The sequence below is a fragment of the Pseudochaenichthys georgianus genome, chromosome 7 (assembly GCF_902827115.2).
Source record: "Pseudochaenichthys georgianus chromosome 7, fPseGeo1.2, whole genome shotgun sequence".
In the NCBI taxonomy this organism is placed as follows: Eukaryota; Metazoa; Chordata; class Actinopteri; order Perciformes; family Channichthyidae; genus Pseudochaenichthys; species Pseudochaenichthys georgianus.
The window spans coordinates 17,518,000-17,534,609 of NC_047509.1; the positions used below are offsets into that span (position 1 = coordinate 17,518,000).

General features: G+C 39.3%; 1 protein-coding gene across 2 annotated transcripts in view; it reads left to right on the plus strand.

Annotated features, from left to right (window-relative positions):
* The window catches only part of cacna2d3a (calcium channel, voltage-dependent, alpha 2/delta subunit 3a), a 140,913-nt gene that overhangs the window by 54,533 nt on the left and 69,770 nt on the right, over positions 1–16,610 (plus strand). The window lies entirely within an intron of this gene.

Below are 16,610 nucleotides of genomic sequence, written 5' to 3' on the forward strand. Positions count from 1 at the left end.
AAAAGCAGTTTAAATGCCCATTTTTTGTACATTTATATACAACAATAAATATGTGTGAGTGCATTGAGAGATATTGTTGTGGAGAGTCATTTATATATAAATCGCAAAATACATTTGTGAATCCTTCTGTGAGCATTTATTAATATTGAGACTGGTCTGACTCCATACAGATGTTAAGTTCACCTAGGAATGGTATCATTGACTTAAATGTTCAAATAAATGTTGCTCTTCTGTCTATATTGGTCATATGATGCCCCTTGACTGAAATGCTTCCTGTTCAATATCCCCACTGATTTCCTTAAAATTCTGGGATGAGAGTCCACATCACAATTTACTCTAAACTGTCATTTCCCTTTATTCATCACTCACCTCAGCAATGGACCTCTCTCCACTGTCCCTGTGTTCTGCCTCTGACTCACTCTCAAGCGCCTAGATGTCAAGAGAGGTGGTGAAGTGATCAGTATTTATTGAGCAGTATACTCTTTTACATTGAATCATAACAAGTCATACTGAATGTAAATACAACTGACTCTAAAGTAAGTCCCAGTCTGTGACATTGGACATTTTGAAGACTCAAAGTCCCAAGCAGTAGGTAGAATATTAGCAAGTCTATGTAATGTGCACATAACATAAATAGTTAACTGAATACTGCAGGGTTTCCCACACATAGACTATACTTGGGCGGGCCGCCCAGGTATATTAACGGTCGCCCAAGTATATTTCGCGACCCATTTAGTTTTTTGTTGTTGTTGTATTCGTCCGTGACCACGACGCCATCTGCGATCGATTAATTTGTGGACAATGATCCCTCGCTCCCTTGCTATGATCTCGCCTCCTTCTGGCCTGTTAAGTGGCCTGCCTCACACAGGGTGACTGGCTGTCCACATGATGTGGCCTGCCGACATGGCCACTGTCATACAGATCATAAATCAAAGCCCTTGATTGGTCTCTGTGTGTCATTCAAGCTCGGGATAACCTCAGCTCAGGTGAGGTAAAGGACTCTCTGAGTGTTTAGATAGTTATCTTAGTCCTTAGTACTTAAGTTCTCAGTGGGTCTCAAACGGTGTGGTTTTCCCGCGCATTTTCTTGTGGAGATGTGTGTGCATCTTGATGTGTGTGTCACTTGTGTTGTGGACACTTGTCTGTGCCTTTGTGTTTTCATATGCTGCTTGAGGGGTAGTAACACTGTGTGGTCTCACAGTGATGCTTTATGCCAGTAATTACTTGGCGGAGATGAGTCGATCCAGCGAAGGGAGTGTCCCTTTGTTTCAGCTTTAATGACACAGCTTCTGAGCTGATAATGGCTGGTAGAGTACCTATAGTGTAATGCAGAATTGTACAATGTCTAGGACAGGCTGAAATGCCATTATCAAGCCAGAATATATCTATACAATAATATATATTACACTTACCTGTGTAGTATTCTATGAGTGTAAATAGAAAGGGAAAGAGAACGAGGAAGGAGAAAGCGATGGAGAAGGACAAAGATGAACATGATAATGACAATTACAATGTACATGTATATGCCAGATGCTTGTTGGCATGGCGTGTCACTACAGTAATACGATTAACTTTAATCAGCCATTAATGTAATGGCAGATGCATGGATGTATAATGCAATGTAATTACATTACAGAGATAATTTAAAAGCAGGAGGACAGATTTGGTTATAGAGAGCAAAACATTAAAAAAGAGCCGACATGACCTTATAGGACAGGTGTTTGTTAACCTAATGCATACTGTTTGTACAGTGTGAATTTAGTTATATTCTGACAATTATTATTGTTTTATTATATTCATACACCACTTGCCAGCATCGTATCATCATTACACAACATACACCACCCACGTCTACAATCTCCACCTAAACACTAACTCTTCAATGCTACTAAAATCATATGGCATACATTTTGAATTTTAAAAAAAAGCTCAGTTGAATACTTTGCACTTATGGTGTGCTATCATCCACTCTTGACTTGTTCAATATTCTCTTCGTCCTTATTTCTGTCACTTGTTGTCGTCATAGTAAATACAGCTCATTGTCTTTGCCTGGCTATGGTTATGCAACCATTGTTGACGCTGCTATATTTATACTAAGTCAAGCAGGGTTTTTCAGCACTTCTTTGCACATGTCACATCCATTCATTTTTCATTGCTAATTGTTTTTTGAGTTGCCTGAAAATAAAATAAAATGGTTGAGCATTATTAAGTTGTGATCCCAAACTGTCGCTTTAATTTTTTTAGCTATTTATATGCATGTACATTTTTTGTGAGCGCTGCATGTGTTCACCTGTGTAGGTGTGTGTTTTTCTACAGCTTTGATGGTGACATTTCTTATAGTGACTTTTACTGCAGAACATGGTGAATAGATGGTAATTATCACCAGCTGTGCTAAAAATACCACATCCACGCTGTAGGGTGAAACCTCCTCCATCACTACTCGGGTGGTTTATTATAAAATGTTTGTGTGTTTTTTTGCCATTGGATACATATTTGGCTGGCAGCGGCTTGATAGGAATTTCCTTATCTATCCTTTCCAGAGCTCTTCTGCCTTCATGTGAAATTGGCACGTTAATCTGCTGTGATTTTCCTCCCTTGCACTTTTACCCGCACTGCTCATGAACTGTAAATAGGAAAGCAGAGAGCAGTCTCCCATGCCCTCTGCAGCCAATGAAATTCTCCCTTGGAGGTTGGAGACAAACAACCAATTGCCAAGCCTGATGTTGACTAAAAATGTAGCCCCAGCCTGAAGAGAGCATTGGGAGAGAAGTGCTTGATCTTACTTTTTTCTGTCTTTTTTTCCGCATACTCCCCTGTCTAGGGTATTACCACTCTAACTACTGAACTATCCAGCGGACCAAGATCAGCATTTTTAAACCATTTATATAGGAGACAACTCGAGAAACAAAGCAGTTCAAAGTCCTTTTGTCTAAAATATCCAAGAAAAGGCTTTAATAAGGTTCCCTGAGATAGGTGATATTTGTAGCCCCTGGAACAACTATTTGATAGAAGTGATCCGTTTCAAAAGAAAGAGCTAGATTATTACTCTAAGCTATCGAAGAGAAACACATTCCCATATAATGTCCCCAGTTGCTTTTTATTTTATTTAACCAAAGCAATTTGTATGTACTAAAGTAAGCTGTTTTCAAACACCTTACTTTTACAATAGATGCCGTACATTTTACGGCAAGTATTGCACGCATGTCCGTCCTGGGAGAGGGATCCCTCCTCTGTTGCTCTCCCTGAGGTTTCTTCCATTTTCCCCTTTAAACTGTGGGTTTTTCTCTGGAAGTTTTTCCTTGTACGATGTGAGGGTCCAAGGACAGAGGGTGTCATATTGATATTCTGTACAAACTGTGAAGTTCACTGAGACAAATGTAACATTTGTGATATTGGGCTATATAAATAAACATTGATTGATTTAGGCCAAATACACTTTCAGAAACGAGTGTGGGGAGACAACAACATGTAAGCATAAAACAGTTATGGTGCCACCTTGTGCATCACGCAGAAAACAATCAGAGCAAACAGTCAGTTTACTTTTACATAAATCACACAGAAGCTTTGGAAGGAAAACTAAAAGGTCAGGTAGGAGCAGGCAATTTATGTCTTTCCTGACATGACTTATGTGACTCTTTGAGGAGTCTCTCTTCACAACTCAGTGAGTGTTGAGAAAGTCTGAAGAAATAAATAAACAGTTTTTAAATGAATTATGAATTCCTTGCAAATAATTGCTGTTTATTTTGTGCCCATTTCAACAATTCCCCATTTTCCCTCAGTAATAGTATTAACAGTATTACTTTTAGTATTTAAAATGCAATTCTGCATTGATCATTGTTCACCACACCTCACCACACACCCCAAACTGGAACAGAACTGTTTTCAAGCACCAACCGGCAATATAGCATCACATGGATGATGCAGTTCTTATTCAATATCTTCTCAGAGTGGGTGAGCAAAAAGTTCAAGATGCATTAAGAGGGATTTAAAAACAGCATATGAACCCTTATTTGACCTTTCCCCCAAGGTATTTACTCCTTCTGCAGTCTTGTTTACTCTCTGATTACTTTTATCCGTGCTCCCTGGTTGTTTTACAGTCTCATTTCCACAGTCTGGGATGGTATCTTCCCGTTCCCGACTGTGTCGAAAGTGAGTGGGGAGATGGTTGAATAAAAAGAGGAGAGCCAAAGTGGAGATGAGAGTTAAAAGTGAACACCAGAGGGTGGAGCGTCACGGTAAACCCCCGCTTCACACGAGGTCTCCAATCTGTCTCACTTCCTCTCTCTTCCCCTCAAGGCTGTTGAATCACTGTGAAAAAAGAGTATTTATCAGAATCAACAGGAGTGTTTTTTGTATGTAGGCATGTTGGTCACACATTTATATACCAACAAGTCTTCCAACTCATACGACCAAATGGGCCGATTGTTCAAGCCCTTATTACGACCAAATGTGTCGTTTGTTCAAGCGCTTAATACGACCTATAATTACGTTTTAAAGTTTTCGGCCTCTAGTGCTCCCGTTGAATGCAAACGTTACAGATGGTCGTTTATTCACAAATAACCCTCTCTGTAAAATCCTAAATTGTAGGATAGTTTGGCCATTAAAACGCTTTTTGATTAGATTTCTAGCGAGAAGTGTATATTGTACTTTTAGAATCCTCGTCCAGTCGATATGTAGGATCTATAGTTTGAACATTTAAAAAAAATTAAATAATACTTTTTTCCGAGTGTTCTTGCTTTTCTCTTTGAAAGTCATCACATAACGGCATTGTAATACACGTTTCGGCTGGCGAGACACCCCAGGTGAATAGGGTAACTTAAAGTTATCAGCTAGAAATATCTCCAGTTATATACTTACAATAAGGCAATTGTCTTTTGTATTACAAGTTTTCTGAAATAGCATGTTTAAATATGCAAATTACCCATTATCTCATTAAATATGCACATATTTTAACACATTTCAGGAATCGAAATCTGAACTTTGGATAAAGCCAGATTCAAAATAATTGTTTCATTTTGTAGTCATATTAGTATCTAAGACTTTTACAGAAGGGATATTGGATATCTCTTTTTATCACTCCATAAATCAGAAAATACTGTCAACAGCCCTAAAATATCCATTTCCGCCATGTTTTTAGGTATACAATGTTGTATAATTCAGGCTATGAATTATATATGAACAAACCCTTCTGTAAAAGCCTTCATAATATTGATAGGAATATAACTGGAAGGTTTGGTGTCTCTACGTGCTACTGAAGTTGACATTTCGAACTCAGAGTAGGAGAAAAAACTCATTTTGAGAAAACGACCTTTAAAGATTGCAGTGAGGCGCTAGCTAAACCCTCCTGTTCTTTGGATGATAGCTCGCGCATCGACGCACTCCGTGAAGGTATTTCATGTTCGGGGTCATTTGTTTTTTGTATAACCTTGCTTCGTGCAAGTGACAATTGTTGTCGTCTTCTCTGTGAACGTTTTTTTCGCCGTTCTTTTGCCATTTCGAGATTTCAATTTCTAGCTGAAAGCTAACCAGGAAGTGTTTTAGCACACCACGTGACGCATCTGAACGAATCACGTTGTCAGAAATTGACAACAGCCAATGAGATTTCGTTTCTTGGTTTAAGACCCCTTTGTGCTTTCACGATTGGTTGCTGATACAAAGGAAATGACCATATTTGGATCCGATGAGATTGTGCAGGAGAGACCATTCCAACGATATCCCTGTTGACATGGTGCACACAGCGGTTGCGGTACTTTACGTTATGTTAGAATGCTAACTTTTGGTGAATTTAGGAGAAATCTACAGACGCAAATAGACAAACTATAGTAAAATAAACACTTAAATGTGTATTTTGTATGTTTTCCTTCCAAAAGCCTGAAAGAATCAAAATAGCACACAATCTCAAAATTGACCAGTACTTGAAAAACGATGTTTTTGCCTGCCGTGTCTCACCTTACACATCTGCCGTAGTTCTCTATTTATAGAGCCCTGATGAGAAGACTTCTGGACAAACAGGAAGAAGTACCGCCGTAACTGAATATGTGACGTGAATCATAAATATATCAGCAATTACACAACATCTTACATTTATTTTCACAAAATACGTCTCCTTGCAGTATCAACATTAATTCGGCTGACTTTTATATTTGATCCAATTGGTAGATAGGTTATATTCACACCATAACGGGGGACACCTAGTGGTTAAAAAACGTTATTGCATTTTCTTTGTTGAAATTATGTTATATTTTGTTGAAATTGTTATATTTTGTTGAAATTATGTTATATTTGATGAGTATTAAGAGTACATAATTTCATAGGCGGAAAGTAGAAGGTCAATGATAGAAATATAGAATAGATAATATCAAGAATATACTGTAGTGATCTCTACAATAAAACAGTTTAGTGCAGGACGTCCAAAGATATTAACAGGAGGATGTGCAAAACAGACATACTAATAAGGCTTTATTTAAACATTAAAGAATACTTTAAGTTAAGGTCTTCTTTTGAATAAGAAAACAATGTTGGGGGTATCCACAGATAAATATTAAGTCTGACAAAGTACAATCACCTTCCCTGAATTTGACTCAGGTGTAACTAAAGTCTGATTTAAGGGTTGTTTATATTTCACATCATTAATCAGAATCTGCAAAGTAACATGTTACGTTCCTTATTAGGCTAGCTAGGGGAACTAAAGGGAAGAAACACAACCAGATTGGTATTGGTATAATTATAAGTGATTTATTTTAAGTATCAGCGGTAAACAAAAAGGCAGGCAGGCAGCCTGAAACAAATAAAAGAGCCAAAAGGGCACAAGTTTATAAGTAAACAAAAGGAGGACTCAAAAAGAGTCTAAAGGCATACAGGAAAAAATAAATACTAATATACTAAATAAAGAATGAAACAAAACCTCACTTTAACAGTGGTACAACTAAACAAATAATCTATACACAACACAGCTAAACTAAGGGCAACAGTCACAACAAGAATCTATACTCTAAACACTAACTAAGCTACACTACACACGAGTTTTACCACAGTTAACAGATTTCTCGAAGAGCAAGTAGCGAGAGGCGTCTGTTCCTCAACAGAGCCTCCAGAGTGGTGATAGTCCGCGGCCTTTGTACTCCTCCCCAGCAGGTGTGCGCCGGCTGTGCGCTGCGATTGGACGACGTCAATCCAATCACCATCTTCAGAGGCGGACCAGGAGATGGGCAGCCAATGATGTTAGCGCAACCACACAGCTCATTTACATAAACACACACACAGCTGAAAACACTCACAGGCAGATTAATGAGCAGACAAACAGCAACCTTAACATAACTAAAATAAATGTAGTGGAGTAAAAATACCAGGTTAACCTCTGAATTGTAGTGGATTAGAACAAAGTAGTACATGCTGCTGTAACAAAAATATTTCCCAACTTGGGATCAATAAAGTATATCTTATCTTATCTTAAGATGATCGATGGCTACTGCCATATTTGCAAAATTTGCCTCTGAACCTTGACAAGTGCATGTTTCAGGCTTATCAATGAACAACAGGAGGGGTCACAGACACAAGACCAGCTGTTTCTGACCTTCGCTGTCAAGTGGGTATATTAATGCTGCCCGTTATGGACACAAGCAATTTCCACCCATTTATTAATTATATGTTTTACATTTGATAACACCACTGTGTTTCATATCCCCTAAACCTCCAGGGTGTACACAGTTGAATACTGGCAACTTCTAATTGTGGGAAATACGAAAACGTCTTTTAAAACTACAAAACTACAGAAACTTGGATTGAACAAAATAACAGTGCAGCTGTTCTTATCGAATCAACACCTCCCAACTTTAGTTTTATGAGTCAGGAAAGAATGCATAAGAAAGGGGGTGGAGTTGCTATTCTGTTCAATGATTCCCTTCAATGCAGGAAGACATCTTATGGGAACTTTGATTCTTTTGAATATGTGGCCCTTCAGCTGAAATGCTCCTCTCGAGCTCTGTTCCTAAATATCTATAGACCACCCAAATACTGTGCAAGCTTTTTTGATGATTTTACCGAACTGCTGTCTATAGTGTGTATTGACTTTGACCGTCTAGTCATTGTTGGTGATTTTAACATCCATGTTGACATCCAGGACAGAGGGGCAAAATAACTGTTTTGTGTTCTTGATAGCTACTGTATGGACTGACTCAGCATGTGATGGAGCCCACGCACAATAAGGGGCACACTCTGGACTTAATTATCTCAAAGGGTCTGAATATCTCTAAGGTCGTGGTGACTGATGTTGCACTCTCTGACCATTCCTGTGTGTTCTTTGAGAGCTCTATTTCTGTTCACAAAAATGTTCAAAAAGAGGTAACCACAAAGCGATATTTAACTGAAAATACTAGGGAAATGTTTACTTACAATTTTTCTTCCACACTTTCCCCTACATCTCAGTAAATGAGCTAGTAGATCATTTTAATTCAAAAATGTAAAATGTTATAGATGCCATTGCTCCAACTAAGGTAAAGGAAGTGTCTGGCAAGAAAATATCTCCATGGAGAAAGGCCATGACCGTGAGAGCAGAAAAAAGTGAATGTTGAAAAGCTGAACGTAGGTGGCGAAAAACAAATCTCCAGGTTCACTTTGAAATCTATAAAGAGAGACTTGGCCTTTATAATTTGGAATTGAAAAACGCGCGACAATCGTTCTTCTCTGACATCATTACCAAAAACAAAAACAACAGTAGCCTCTGAATTTCTATCCACCAGGGCGTGCAATGATTTTGCCTCCTTCTTCACTGACAAAATTCAGAAAATCAGACAACCAGTCAGTGCCTCTGCATCAGGTACAGCAAATGTGTTGTCTCTGTGTCCACTTAAAATCAATTCAAACACCATGACACAATTCCATCAGATTAATGAAAAAAACCTAGAGGACATTATACAACTTCTGAAATGCTCCTCCTGCTGCCTTGATATTATTCCAACAGGATTTTTCAAAGATGTTTTGCCTTGCATGGCCTCAGATCTACTTCATATAGTAAACAAATCTCCTCACTCAGGTATTTTTCCACAGGCCCTGAAAACTGCAGTCATTAAACCGCTCTTAAAAAAGAATAATATAGATGCTTCAGTAATGAACAATTACAGGCCCATATCAAACCTCCCATTTCTAGATAAAATCATTGAAAAAGTTGTTTTTCAACAGTTGAGTAATTTCTTGCATTTAAATAGTTGTTTCGATGTGTTCCAGTCAGGCTTTCGTCCAAACCACAGCACTGAGACTGCTCTTGTCAAGGTCTTTTAATGACATCCACTTAAACACAGACAGTGGCATAACTTCAGTGTTAGTATTATTAGATCTCAGTGCTGCGTTTGACACTGTTGACCACAACATATTACTAGACCGACTGGAAAACTGGGTGGGACTTTCGGAAACAGTTCTAAATTGGTTTGAATCCTACTTAAAGGACAGAAACAACTTTGTTTCTAAATACACATCTGAGTTGACAAATATGACATGTTGGGTTCCTCAAGGCTCCATCTTGGGGCCTCTTCTCTTTAACATCTACATGCTACCACTGGCTCAGATAATGAAGAATAACAAAATAAGTTACCATAGCTATGCAGCTGACCCACACATTTACGTAACAATTTCACCAGGAGACTATGCTCCAATTCAAACACTGAGTAAGTGCATTGAACAAATCAATGACTGGATATGTCAGAACTTTCTCCAATTAAACAAAGATAAAACTGAGGTAATGGTTTTTGGAGCCAAGGCAGAACGTTTAAAAGTTAGCGCTGAGCTTCAGTCTGCAATGTTCAAAACAACAGATAAAGCCAGAAATCTAGGTGTAGTCATGGACTCTGACCTGAGTTTCAACAGTCACATTAAAACAGTTTCTAAATCAGCCTACTATCACCTAAAGAATATATCTAGGATTAAAAGACTAATGTCACAGCAGGATTTGGAAAACTTGTCCATGCTTTTATCTTCAGTAGACTCGACTACTGCAATGGTGTCTTCACAGGTCTCACAAAAAAAATCTATTAGAAAGCTGCAGCTGATTCAGAACGCTGCTGCTCGAGTCCTCACTAACACTAAGAAAGTGGATCACATCACTCCTGTTCTGAAGTCTTTACACTGGCTTCAGTGTGTCAAAGAATATATTTCAAAATACTGCTGCACTGAATGGTTTAGGCCCAAAATACATTTCTGACCTCCTGCTAAATTATGAACCATCCAGATCTCTCAGGTCTTCAGGGACTGGTCAGCTTTCTGTCCCCAGAGTCAGAACTAAACATGGTAAAGCAGCATTCAGTTATTATGCTCCAAATATCTGGAACAAACTCCCAGAAACCTGCAGGTCCGCTGCAACTCTTACTACTTTTAAATCCAGGCTGAAGACTTTTCTTTTTGTCGCTGATTTTAATTGAACTATTCATATCTTAGACTGCACTGTAACTTTTATCCATGTATTTTTTCTTTTAATGTTTATTTTATTAGCTTTTCTTTTTAATGACTGATTTTAAATGCCATTTTCTTAATGCCTTTCATTTTTTGTAAAGCACTTTGAATTGCCTTGTGTTGAAAAGTGCAATATAAATAAACTTGCCTTGCCTTACAATTCCCAGTAGAGACGTGCCATAGAACATGTTGCGAAACACACAATAGCCAGCATGTGTAGTTCTGGGGGGGGGGGGCTGGGCCCGTCCAATTCCAGTTTTGGATAGTCTGTCGTGGTTCCATTCCATTTCAAAGAGCTGTTGACGCTCGGCGTAACCGTGTCGCACTGCCACTCCATCATCCAATCACAGGGCTTGAGGACTAATCACGGGGTTTGTAAAGCAAGGCGGATGTTGTAGTCCCAAACGATAGCTGGGGATTCTGGGCAGTGTAGTGTCTTCGGAAACTCTGTAGTGTCTAAACTCCGAAAAAACTATTTGTTTCTCCGAATGGAAGATTAAAAACACAAAAGCATTGTACACAATTCAAACCAATCAATATTGTGTAATCAAAGATAAACTGATGTTTTTTAGTGGACGAGTAATGCAGATATCACTGTGTAATCATTTGACAGTGAGGGGAATACATCCGGTGTTACGATGTGTGAAGCAGGTAGGACCCAAATGCAGATTAACGTCAAATTCCTTTATTTCAAGGCTAAAATTACAATGACAGAACAGAACACTCACCGAGGACAAGCCAATACACAAGACGAACCGACAAAGACAGACAGAAAAACCAGAACTTAAATACACACAAGACTAATCACACAAACAAGACACAGGTGAGGAGGGAGGAGAACACACAGGGGCCACAGGTGAACACAATTGGGTAATCAGACACACCAGGGAAACTAACGACAGGAGGAAAAACACAGGGAAAAGGACCAGACAATAACCCAGGAGGAAAACATGACAGAGAGAACAGCAAAAACACCCAAACCTAGACATAGAAATGTGACATGACATGAGAATCGTGACATCCGGTTTTATTATGAAAACTTCGAGACCGGAAAAACTGTTTTCACCCAAGCCCCCAGGAAGTGCGATGAGAATATTCGTTGTGGCCAAACGGCGGTACTGCACTTCCGTTAGGTTGCTGGGCCCAGAAACACTTTTACCCATTGACTTACATTGGGAAAGAGTGGTCTGTAAATCGTTGGATAATTTTTTTTAAACTAAATAAACTAAATAAACTACCCAGTATGAACGTTTGTATAGCCCTTATTAAAAACATTCGGTCCTCAAGTTGTAAAATCTGCTAATAACGTTATTCTGAGAGTTATTTCCCTCGGCATTATGAATGCGCATCTAACCCACGGGACCGCGCCGCCCGGCACGTTCATGTTACGTGTTCAGTACTACTGTACATGCGCTTTACCTTTACCCAGGGGCGGTTCTAGGGGGGGCCAGGGCCCCCCTAACACTGACCTCTGACCCCCCTGTGGCCCCCCTAACAATGAAAAGTTATTTTATTTATTTTTTTAAATGTATATTTTCTGGTACTCGGTTTGCCAAAAACCGCAGGATTTTGTTGCTGTAATGTGAGATTGTGCAGACACCCTTATGTAAAGTAGAGATGTAACTGTTCATTGCCTTTATTTTTATATAAATATGGTGTTAGTGCAAACATTGCACTATAACTTAAGCTGAAGCTAACAGTAATAACTATAAGATCTATCTGAAATAAATAAGTGTACTGAAACAAATACCAATAACTGTATTGCATTGTTTTCTTATGCGCATTTACTTCATACTGTCTAGTTCTCTCTTTCGTCCTGCATTTATTGTGCCCCCCTCAGAAAATAACTGGCCCCCCAGTGGCCCCCCCAGTCAAATTGGTCTAGAATCGCCACTGCCTTTACCCATGGATGCACAATAAGAACGGACCCATATCGCCTTACTGCTAGCCCACGGAGCTGTAATAATGGATATATTGCACATGTTTGCTGTAATTCATTATTTGTAAAATATTATACTACACATCATTGGCTGTATGATGTAAATCTTGTACCGTAAATGTTACCGACGTAGATTAACGTCCCTGTAGCTTCTTATTGCACTAAGGAGCTTATTGCACTGTATATATATGTATATATATATATATATATATATATGTGTATATGTATGTATATATGTGTATCAGTGGCGAACCGTCAGGGCCTTCAAGGTATTCAGAGAATACCCTGGAATACTCAGATAAAACAAACAAAAAATCGATTTAATTATAAAAATAAAATGTATATAAAATGAATAAATGAGGGGGGGTGCGGCGGCGGGGGTGTGTGTGTGTCTACAGAAGGTCCAGTTGTGATAGACACAGTTCGCCACTGGTATGTATACAGTATTTATATATATATATATATATATGTATGTATATATATATATATATACAGTATATATGTGTGTATATGTATATATATATATACATACATATATATTTTGTATATATTACCAAGTGGTTTCATGTACAACCCACACAAGTTACCATGCTGTCATGAACGAGCGGCGCTGTTACGTGTACAAATTGACGTGCTTACGGCCCGTCCACACAGCGGCGTGCGTTGAAGCTTGCCCGCGGGCGTGTCTGAAACTCGACCAACAACCAATCACATGAATCTCCCGCCCCTGACACACAAGCAGCGGTTTGATTGGCTAGAGCAGGGGTGGCCAACCAGTCAGAGGTTAAGAGCCACATTTTTTCTATGTTACTGCAAAGAGCCACATCAAACACAGTCACTGATACCGCTTGTTTCAGTTTTTTGTTTTCTGGAGACAAGATTTCAACCACGTCACTGATGCATTTTTGTGGCATTGGGATATATATATTTTAAATCCTCTGGAGCAGAGAGAGGAGCTGTGGATTATTGTTATTGATTAATGCATCAGTGTTTCTTAGGGTCAAAAACACTAAACTCATAACTTAAAATGAAAGCGTTTAGTTTATTTAATAAAAGAGCACATGTTCAATGTGAAAAGTGACAGTAGTTATAGATTATTTGCAATTTGGTGCTATATATATATATTTAAAAAAAAATGATATATAGTATAAACACCTTGAATTTCAAGGGGGGGCGCGGGGCTCCGTTGGCGGGGCTCCGTTGGCGGGGCGCAGCGCCCCTCCAAGACAATGGTAGGGGAAACACTGGATGTTTAATCAACGATTAACTGAAATTGGTTCACTGCATCGCAGGTATTATTGTGATTGGCTCTTGGGCCACATCAAAATTAGACGCGCTGTCATCCTCTCATACTGACACCTGACACCACACATACACAAGTAGGGAGAGCCAGGACGAAAGTAACACGGGACGAAAGTAACACGGGCCGAAAGTAACGGAGCGATTTTATCCGAGCCCAAACAACTTTGACCGGCCAAATTACGTCAGAATTATCAGCATTCAATACTTAACAGACCTACTAAATTAGCTAGTGTTGTCACGATACCAACATTTTGCTTTCGATACCAAGTCAAGAATTGCGATTCCGATTATTTTTCGATACTTTTCTTAAAAAAAGGGAAACAGTCTTAAATGTAATTATTGTGCTTTATTTCACACCAGAACACAAACTGTTAAAAAATGAGAACAATAAATAAAATAAATGACAAGAATTCGTATTAAATTAAATTAATACATTTCTTACAGACAGGCCTCGTGGTGTCCGTATTGCCCTCACTGTCAGAGATATAGTTAAAATACTTCCAAATTTAGCTTCTGGCGTCTTTTTTGTCAACAAGCCGAGGAGCAGCGGCAGTTGCACTCCCACTTGCAGCCATGCTTCTCGTTTTCTCACATGCTCTGGCAGCTAGCGCGTGCACGAGAGAGGGGAGGCACTTGAGCGTGCTTGAGAGGGGCGGGACTGCAGGCACGGCTGCAGTGCAGGGACACACACTGAACACACACGGCTCTTATTAAAACGGTACTTTTCCCCGTCATTCTTAAAGTACCGATACTAATGAAACGGAGGAATCGTAACGTTTTTAATGGCAGGGTATCGCGGTACCTTTCAAGTATCGGTACACCGTGCAACACTAGTCAGGAGTCAGTGTCTCTCCCCCAAACTCACACATATACAATTCGATATGAACTGAAGAGCCGCATGAAACTAGGCAAAGAGCCGCATGCGGTTCGAGAGCCGCATGCGGTTCGAGAGCCGCGGGTTGGCCACCCCTGGGCTAGAGCTTGTACTGGCATATGATTCGATTGGCTGACGCTTCTGCGGAGGCTTCAAAAGTTGAACATTGCTCAACTTTTGCAGCGAGCCACGCCAGCAAAGCTCCGCGTTGCTTCCCACAATGCAGTTCGGCGAAAAGTGACATCACCCCATTCAAAGTGAATGGTGAAGCTTTCAACGCACGCCGCTGTGTGGACGGGCCGTTAATGTGAACGAGCATTTTGGGGGGCGTGGTTAAAGTTGAGCATGCTGTATGGGCGCACATAGCCTACGGGTACTTCTCAGGCATGACGGGTAATCTGTGACATTTCGCTCTTTCAAAAGTTGGGCCATTTTATCTTCATGCACCAATGAGCAACTCTCATAGGAATGAATGAGGCCCCGCCTTCCACTCTGTATCCAGTTCTTATTATACATCCATGTTTTCACCCCGTGAGGGTTGACGCTAACTTTACATGGAAGCTGCTGCATATACACGTTATCCTGGCGAGACCTCAAATCATCTTCGTAATATCTATCAAACTATAGATCCTACACATCCACTGGACGTGGATTCTAAGAGTACAATATACACTTCTCGCTAGAAATCGAATCAAAAAGCATTTTAATGGCCAAACTATTCCACAATTTTCCAGAGAGGGTTATTTGTGAATAAACGTCCCTCCGGAGCATTTGCAATCAAGACAACTAGAGCACCTCTAGTGGTCGTGTAAGAAACAACATACACTTTAAAACGTGTCTCTGGGTCGTAATAAGGGCTTGAACAATCAGCCTATATGGTCGTTTTTTGTAGGAGGACAGGCTGTTACATACCTAATGAGAAGTTTCATGTAGGATGCTAAGGTGCAAATGGTCACTGGAACCTTTGTTGGTTTTTCCTAATTCTGGCTTTACTTTTTTTAATACACACATACTTAAAAGAAGGATACAAGAAATTAGCTACACTCCATGTGCCGAGCATTTTAACAGTCTGGGTGAACTCCTTACTATCTAGTAAGGAGACTTGGCCTAGGAGTGATGATGGAAAGGTTGAAGAGCAAAGTTTGACCTCCTCCCTTATCGAGGAGGTTTGGTGATCCTGATCTTAGAGTTACAAATGATTTAAAGAAGGTGGAATTGGTTGATTATTAACAATAAATTAATTGACAGTGTAATTGGTAGGTGCAATCAATAACTCTGTTTAGTCTCTGTTGAATAAATTGACAGACATTACAAGTTTCCTTCAAGATAGCCTACTTGCACAGTAGATTATATTTACCTGTATATGATTGATAACCATGCACCTCATTTTCAAAGTTATTAACAAGTGCCATTCTATATAAGTAGCACTGTTGGTTTGAATCTAATTACCAAGCTAACAAGCAATTATTTCCTCTGCATAAAGAGCTGTTAAGCCTCTTTAGAGTCCCTGTATTTCAAAGGAAAATGTATTTTCTTAGACCTTTGTCACTAGGAGTAATAATGTGTACTAGGATGTTTCATGACTACGGCACCAGTGGCAAACAGAAAGATAAACAAACTGAAATTGTGCACTAGCTTGAAATAGCCACTCAACTCAATGATTGCGGGAAAATGGCAGTATTTAAAGTCAAACTGTGTGCCTTCCTGGCCAAGTCTCAGCAATCATAAAAAGATTCTGACCAGTCGACAGAAAATAGTGAGATACATTTCCTGTAGGTTGTTTTATAGAGGGGTTATTTACAACCTACTGAGGCCGTTTCAAAGTGTTTTAAATTCAAAAATAACCCAAAATATATAATAATAACATAATAAATGAGCATACGAAATATTGTGAAAAAGGCAGTACTACTGACAAATACAAAGTGCTTCCCACAAAATACATTATAAGAATGAATGTAAAAGAGACTATTCAAGAAAAACATGTACTACTGTAATACAAAACCTGATAATAAGATTGGATCACATGTATGTTGTTGAATTAGTTAACTGGCTCAT